This window comes from Capsicum annuum, chromosome 6 (assembly GCF_002878395.1).
Source record: "Capsicum annuum cultivar UCD-10X-F1 chromosome 6, UCD10Xv1.1, whole genome shotgun sequence".
NCBI lineage: Eukaryota > Viridiplantae > Streptophyta > Magnoliopsida > Solanales > Solanaceae > Capsicum > Capsicum annuum.
In genome coordinates, this window is record NC_061116.1 from 30,181,798 (window position 1) to 30,189,828 (window position 8,031).

At 36.6% G+C, this 8,031-nt stretch overlaps 1 long non-coding RNA gene across 1 annotated transcript; it reads right to left on the reverse strand.

Annotated features, from left to right (window-relative positions):
- Window positions 1–321: 321 nt before the first annotated feature.
- On the reverse strand, window positions 322–4,398 carry LOC124899679. The gene is made up of 2 exons (XR_007056989.1): window positions 3,865–4,398; window positions 322–1,437 (listed from the first exon to the last, which is right to left on the reverse strand). It is a non-coding gene; the product is annotated as an uncharacterized LOC124899679 (long non-coding RNA).
- Between the last annotated feature and the right edge of the window lie 3,633 nt (window positions 4,399–8,031).

Here is an 8,031-nt window from a genome sequence, read left to right on the forward strand (position 1 = left end):
CTCGAACTAAGGCAAAGAAATACTTGAATCAATGAAAAGCTGGGGATAAGAACTACACATATCAGACTCAACCTCCTAAGTAGCCTCATCTACAGGTCGATGTCGCCACTGAACCTTAACCACAGGGATAACTCTAAAGTGCAACCGCCTAACATCCCTAGCCAAAATGGAAATTGGCTCCTCAACAAAGAACAACCGCTCATCTAACTGAACTGACTCCCAACGAATGACATGACACTCATCAGGAACATAGCAACGAAGCATAGAAACATGAAAACTAGATGAACAACTGATAGAAAAGGGGGCAAAGCCAAGTCATAAGCCACATGACCAACAGTCCGAAAAATCTCAAATAGTCCAATATACCTGGGGTTAAAGCTTGTCCTTCTTCCCAAACCTCATCACACCCTTCATGGGTGAAACTCGAAGAAAAACATTATCACTAACACCAAACCAACCTATTAAGAATGACAACGCCTACCATATAACGCCTCAAAAAGAGCCATATCAAATACTGGAATGGTAACTATTATTAAATGCAAACTCTACTAAAGCAAAATATTGCCCCCACTGGCCACCAAAATCCATCACGCATGCACGAAGCATATCCTCCAAAACCTATATAGTATGTCTGACTGGCATCAATCTGGGCGTGAAATGTTGTGCTAAGATCCACTCGAATACCCAACTCATCCTAAAAAGTCTTTCAAAAGTGAGATGTGAACACACCCCGATAAAAAATAATGGACACCATCACACCATGAAGACGAACAATCTCACAAATGATGATAGGGGCTAACCTTTCAGCACTGAATAAAACTCGAACCGAAATAAAATAAATTGACTTGGTCAATCAATCCACAATAACCCAAGCACTGTCAGAACCATGAGATGTACGAGGCGAACTAGTCATAAAGTTTAATCTTTGAAGTAAACCACCAGGTCTCATATGCTCGACCTTCACCTGCTGGAAACATATGCAATGAGCCACAAAATCCACTATATCTCACCTCATACCACCCCACCAGTAGTGTCATCTCAAATCAAGATACATCTTAATCACAACTGGATGGATAGAATATCTGGAACAATGGGCCTCCTCCAAGATCAACTTAATCCAATCACCACTCTCGACACACAAAATCAGTCCCCAATTCTCAAATCTCCATCTGAATCAAATGAGGGTTCCTTAACATTCCCACTCAACATCATATCTCGAATCAACCTCAATCCAACATCATCAAACTGATGAGCTTGAATCTACTCCATCAAAGAATATCTAGCCTTCATAAATGCCAAAACACGCCTCGATGTCAAAATATTAAGAGTAGCCATCAAGTTTGTCAAAGACTAAACCTCTCCTGAGTCAAAAGACGCACCAAGCTACCAATGCTAGTCGACTTTCAGCTCAAGTCATTGAACCACATTAGCCTTGCCCTGATGGTAGAGAATAGTCAAGTCATAATCCATAAGGAACTCAAGCCAACAACACTGCCTCATATAAAGATCTCGCTGGTAAAAAAGTACTGAATGCTATAATAATCTAATAAGATCTCACAATGGACTTCATGTTTTATGAAGATTTTGACTTTTGAGAGTCGCCAATTAATTTATTAAAGGAATTAACAAACCTTTATCAAGTTGTTTAAACGATCCAAAACAGACAAATCATTTAAATTTGAAAATTTTGAGTAAGCAGATCCTATTAACATTTTAGAAGGTTTAAGGCACCTAAAACATCCACTAACTTGCAGTTATCCGAACTGTTTGAAAACATCTTTTGACTAACTTCAAAAAGATTGATTTGTTCAAATGTGATCGATTTTTTAGCAAAGACTTGTGCAAAATAGATTTAGACAACTTAGTAGGGATTTTAACTAAGACTAAACAAAACTAATACGCAAATAAACACATAAAAGGGGAAAAGGAGGAGAAAGTAAAAGATTAGGCCATTGGGCTCAAATCAATGAGACTTGTCCTAGTCTAATTGGGCTTTCGGCCCATTTCACCTGTCCTAATCTAGTTTTCGAGTCTTTGGCTCGAGTCTTGCTCCACCTGTATTAAATTACAACTTTTTCTTCGAGGCCCAAATGAATAAATAAATAAATAAAATGAATAAATAAAAAGAGACTTTCTAGTCTCTTTGTCGCTTCAAAGATGGGACTTTAATCCATTCTTCTACTTTCGACTCCTAGTACTCATCTGCCATGCGATCAATGTTTGATCTTTCTCTAGGAGTTGACTCGATGGAGGTGATGGGTCTCATTGGCCCGTTATGAATGCAAAGAAAATAAAGTCCACTTGGACCCCAAACAGATTTTTCATGTCAAAGAAAAGAGAAGGATTAGAGTTTATTCGTAATAAAAGTAATTAAATCAATAAATAAATATAAAACACAACTGATCCAAACCAAATAAATTCTTGAACAAGTTCATACTATACATGGAGAAAACTGAAAAGAGGAAGCATGAGGAAAGAATAGGAGATAAAACTAGACATGGAAGCCAACTAAACAATTCGCCATGTAAGCCATCAAAATAAAATTTGCAAATCAATTCACCTTTAACATAAAATTGAGCAAGTATCTTCTTACTTGACTTGAAAATACAATGTTGAATACCAAACAACAAGAAAGCACTGCACAAATTTATTAAAAGATTTCATGCTCAAACAATATTCCTAGAAAACTAGAACCTTTGACTATTTCATGAAAACTTTCAAAACAACAATTCAAATCTAACTCGCAACAAAGTCATAGATAAAAATAATGGCAAGACTATCAACTCCTTTACTGGAAAAATGAGAAATAAAGCAAGATATGAATCATGAACTAACCGATGAGATAAAACAAATCTATAACGCCATCAGTGAGAAAAAGAAGCATCAGACTACATTGAAATCTACATAGATGATTTGATACACAATTCATGGATTAGAGCAGTTTCAGAAATATAGTTTCTTATAACATATCCACATAAGTATTAAACATTCCCTTCAAACAAATGCACTTAAATGTCCAAAAAGTCATTATTACATTATCCCAAAGGCTTCCAACAAGAGTACATAGCAGACACAAACTTCAAATTAGATATAATTAACCAGACTAGATAGAGGGACTACAAGGGCATACTATCTCATCCTTAGACTTTTCTTGACAATCCAAAATGAGTTTTTTAGTAAAAATCTTCCGATGGACTGGTTTATATCACTTCTTAGGCATTAAGAATGACAGAAACTTGGAAGATGGTTTTTTGCTTACAACACCACCAAATGAAGAAGCAATACTCAAACTAAAACAAGCAGTAAATTAGGCCAAGCTAAAACAGGCAGTAAACTAGGCCGAACAGAACAGGTTAAGCTAAAAGAAGCGGTGAATGGAACTAGTGCAGACCAAACACTTAAATTAGAATAGCGAATCGAAGAGGCTAAACAGGAATGCTTATGACAAAGTGTGAATCAGAAAGCTACACAAAATAAGTTAAAGATTAAGTAGAAAATGTCAAGCCTCAACAGGAAACTACAACAAGAGACATTAACGAAAATAATATATTAAGCCTCATCAAACACCAGCTCAAGAATGGAAGGAAAAAAACAACCAGTAGCTAATAAAGAAATATCAAGATGAGTAGTGAATCTTCGGAACCAATACAGGAATCACTCATATTGAGAAAGGGCCAAGAGTTAACTTATAAGCTTAAGAGAAACTAGGATGAAACAACACAATGACACTTTCATCGCAAATAAACCTATGGCGTTCATAGACTCGGCAGCAAACTATTCCCAGCACACAATATCATTGAAACATAACTATAGAACAGCGAGATGAAGCAGAACTAATCGGAACTAAATGTAACAGAACGTTACCTATTTTAGAGCAGCAAAATGCGGCAACGAGCTAACATCGGACTCTATCACCATCGAAGGATTTTTCTGCAACTCCGAAAGCTCCGAACAGTCCCCAACCTTTCTCGAGAAGAAGAAAATTTTATACGAATATACTAGTTTTTTGCTCAAAATGATTTTCACCTTCCGAGACCTATTTTCTTCAGCTCACCGCAGGCTTTTATTGCAGGGAATCGAGGAATCCCTTTTGAAATCCCGTCGATGTGGGGTCCCCAAAATAGAGGGGTGATTTAGGTATTTTCAAGGGGAAAATTTGAATTTCAAAATAAAGGGTAAGATTATGAGCTGGATTTGTACTATTTGCTGAGCTGGGTTGTTGAAATCCGTTGTCACGTTGTCGTTATTAGAGCTAGTTCGGATAGGATTCGCAGGACATGGGTCTAACTGATGGCGGGTCGGAGGTTGCTGGATGGGTCTCACCGGATTTTGTTGTTGTTGATTGATGTTGTAGGCTGTTATTTTATCGATGCTGAAGGTTCTCCTATTGTGTGTTGTTGTTACCCGTTAATGAATAAAAGGGGAGCAAAACATTGGGCCGAGTCATTGATTGGGGATTTGGGCTGTGGGGTCAGGCAAAAGATTGGGTCTGGATTGGTTTTAATTATTGTTGGTCTGGGCTGCGGAAATAAAAGGAAAAATGCGCTGGTTAGATTAGGGATTTAGATCATTTCTTGGGGTTATTTAGAAAATAACCCTGAATAGACAAAGGGTTATTTAAAAATAATTTCAATTTAGGATTTAGCCTATTCTATTTAAATTTTGACGAAATTAAAAGTTAATTGGTCAATTGCATTGCAATTTTGGTCAATTTAGGTTTAATTATGATCATATTTAATAGATTGGTTAAATTAACTTGCGATACGAATTAATACCTCGTTCAATCCCGAGCTTCTTGGTTTAATAAAATCAAACAAATATTTTTCAAATAAATTATTTTCAAGAATAAATTATATTTAGATCAAAATTTTAATCATTTAAATTTACTTCAAGACAAACCTTAATTAAAATCTGATATTTTATAAATAACAGATATTTAAGTAAAAAAAGTATATAATTTCATGTAATTGAGTAAGATAATATATAATTGTTACTTAAAATGACAAACTTACCCAGATAAATACTTTTGAAAAGTTTCTTTATTTAATAGAATAAATGTTGTAATTTAATTGAAAATCGAAGAAACTCGAGACTAAACTTAGTTGTGGAGGGCAAAAATTAGGTGTCAACAACTGCCCCGCCCTTTGGGTAGGGTGGATGCAAGTAATCCTGGGCAAAGTGAGGTTGACATTCCTAATTTTTGTCCGACCACAAATTCAAATCTGGAAGGAGTTGGTTTTCGCACGAGTTGCATGTAGTTATGGACAGAACTCGGTATCAGGTTTCCGACTTATCTAAGGTTACATGAGAATTCAGGCCACTTGTAGTTCATAAAGCTTGATTTAAAGCACGACTTTTAAAAAATTCACCAATTATCTCAATTTTTGGGTTTTTTTATGAAATCAAAATGCTAGAAAATAGAGGGATTTGGGGGGGAGGTTTGAATGCAGTCGAGTTTTTGAAATAGATCCCAGCCTATATATCCCCAAGACTCAGAGAATTAGACTGCTTGTAGTTTGACTCAATCGATAGAAAAGATAGTCTTTTATTTCAGACGATCTTTGGCTTGGGATGAGTGACAAGTTGTTCGGGTTATGAAAAAATGGTTTTTAACCTCTTAACCATGAACGTGGAGCTCTTCACATCCATAGGTAAGAATTTACCTGGACATAATTTCCAAAACTTTAAGTGTGCTGTCACCCGAATTTGAAAGAAAGAGAAGGTTACCCTTGGTATGAGTTTAGAAGTATGCCGAAGGTGAAGCTGAAACTGAAATATCACAAAATAGCCACATGCCTTCTAATAGGGGTATGGTTGGATGGTGGAGGCTATCATCCTTTAGCTCGCGTCCAAAGAGTTTGGCGTCCCTCTTTAGACTATATCCCGTTTTATTGCTAAGAAAGAGTTCCACGTTGTGTTGCGTCCTATCTGGAGTCGTCCGCACCTGTGATTTTGATTTGAGATTTTCATCCTCTCGAATGCTCTCGATAATGTTTCAAATAAAAAGTGTTAGTGCTAAACATAATTCACGAAAGAGGTATATAATCTTTTTTCATAGCTCCATGTAAGTTGTTGCCTGAAGTTATCCTCTCATATACCTGTTTGGAAGGAAATAACTTGCAATAAAATCCACAACAACCTTATCGATTGTTGCATAATTATCTTATTTGTCGAGTGAATATGTCTTTAAAATGAGGTGGCCCTCTTGGACATCGATGGCACTTTATGCAGAACGATCGCTACAACCGTGTAATTTTGTGTTGGTGTGGTAACCTCTTTGGTCACCTATAATGCTTGTCGTATGTGGCATGAAAAAACCTCCGGTTATTGATAATGATTCTTTCCATGTGACCTTCGGGTAAGTCTTGCGCATTTTTTGTATCGATGCAACTTATAGATTTCTCTTGAATCGTCAATCTTTGGATATTCTGATGCATTATTTGGTGTTGGATACGAGGTGTCTTACAGATATCCTTTGAATTGCTAGATTTTAGGTAATCCCGCACATTATCTGACCTTGGATAAGAGATGACTTACAAATATTCCTCCGATCGTTAGCTTTCTGGTATTCCTGCATATCATCCAACCTTGGATACAATATGAGTTATAGATATATCTCAAATTGCTAGTGCTTGGGTAATCCTGCACATAATCGATCTTGGATATGACGTGACTTATAGAGATCCCTCGGACTTATCAATTTTATAATCTCGCATATTCTCGGGTAAGGATTTCCCTACAACTTATGGATAACCTTTGGACTATCAATTCTTTGGTAACCTTGCACACTATCCAGTTAGGATGTTATTATGGCTTACGGATGAACTATGGGCTACCAACTCATAGGTAATCATGCACACTATCTTATTTCAAATAATACGACTTATAGATGACCCTCAGATTGTCAATTTTCTAGGAAATCTAATATATCGTTCGCTTTCAGATAGCGAATTAAAAACCTCCCTTTGAATCATGTGCTTTTATGTATTCAGATGCTGATTCATAATATGATGATATATTCTCGATGTCAGTGTGTGCTATCTCACGTGTTAACAGATATTAGATGCTGATGATATCCTTGATGCCATCGTATGTTATCTTGCGTGTCAACAAATATTAGATACTGATGATATCCTCGATGCCAGCGTATGATATCTTATGCATCATCAGATATTTAATGCAGATAATACCCTTGACACTAGTGTATAATATCTCGAGCGTCATCAGATATTTAATATAGATGATACCCTCGATGCCAGCGTATGATATCTCACGCGTCATAAGATATTTTAATGCAGATGATACCCTCGATGCTAGCGTATGATATCTTGATTGTCATTAAATATTTAATGCAGATGATACCTTCAAAACCAGCGTATGATATCTCACGCGTCATTAGATATTTAATGCATATGATACCCTCAACGCCAGTGTATGATATCTCGCGCGTCATCAGATATTTAATGTAAATGATACCCTCGACGCCAGCATATGATATCTCGCGCGTCATCAGATATTTAATGTAGATGATATCCTCGACGCCAGCGTATGATATCTCGCATGTCAACAAATATTAGATAATGATATCCTCGACGCCAGCGTATGATATCTCGCATGTCAACAAATATTAGATAATGATATCCTCAACGCCAGCGTATGATATCTTGCATGTCAACAGATATTGATGATGATATCTTCTATGCCAGCCAATGATATATCAGTGTCAACAGATATTAGATGATGATGATATCCTCGACGCCAGCGTATGATATCTCGCGTGTCAATAGATATTAGATGATGATATCCTTAACTCCAGCGTATGATATCTCGCATCTCAAGAGATATTAGATGCTGATATCCTCGACGCCAGCGTATAATATCTCGCATGTCAACAGATATTGATGATGATAATATCCTTGATGCCAGTGTATAATATCTCGCTTGTCAACAGATATTAGATGCAATGGCCCTCTCGGCAATGAGATGATATGAAATGGTTCTTACGGTGATTTGAAAATAGTTTCACCTGAG